Consider the following 511-nt stretch of genomic DNA (forward strand, 5'->3'; position numbering starts at 1 on the left):
TCTTTTTTTTTTCGAATTTTTTTTTCTTTTCTCTCTTTTTTTTTCGAAAATATTTATTTATTTATTTATTTTTGCTTCAAGAATCATTGTAATGATTTTTCAGATCCTCAGTAACATGTCTCCTTTTTCATCATTCTTTCAAGAGCCAACATTCATGAACCACAAATTCAAGATACATATGCATTGTTTAAGCATACATTCAGAAAACAAAAATATTGCCACCACATCAAAATAATTAAACTGTTATAAAATTCAAAATTCATGCAATTCTTCTTTTTCAATTAAGCACGTTTTTATTCAAGAAAGGTGATGGATTCATAGGACATTCATAACTTTAAGGCATAGACACTAAGACACTAATGATCACAAGACACAAACATGGATAAACACAAGCACTAAAATTCGAAAAACAGAAGAATAAAGAACAAGGAAATTAAGGAACGGGTCCACCTTAGTGATGGCGGCTCTTTCTTCCTTTTGAAGATCCTATGGAGTGCTTGAGCTCCTCAAT

This window comes from Arachis duranensis, chromosome 2 (genome assembly GCF_000817695.3).
Source record: "Arachis duranensis cultivar V14167 chromosome 2, aradu.V14167.gnm2.J7QH, whole genome shotgun sequence".
Classification (NCBI taxonomy): Eukaryota; Viridiplantae; Streptophyta; class Magnoliopsida; order Fabales; family Fabaceae; genus Arachis; species Arachis duranensis.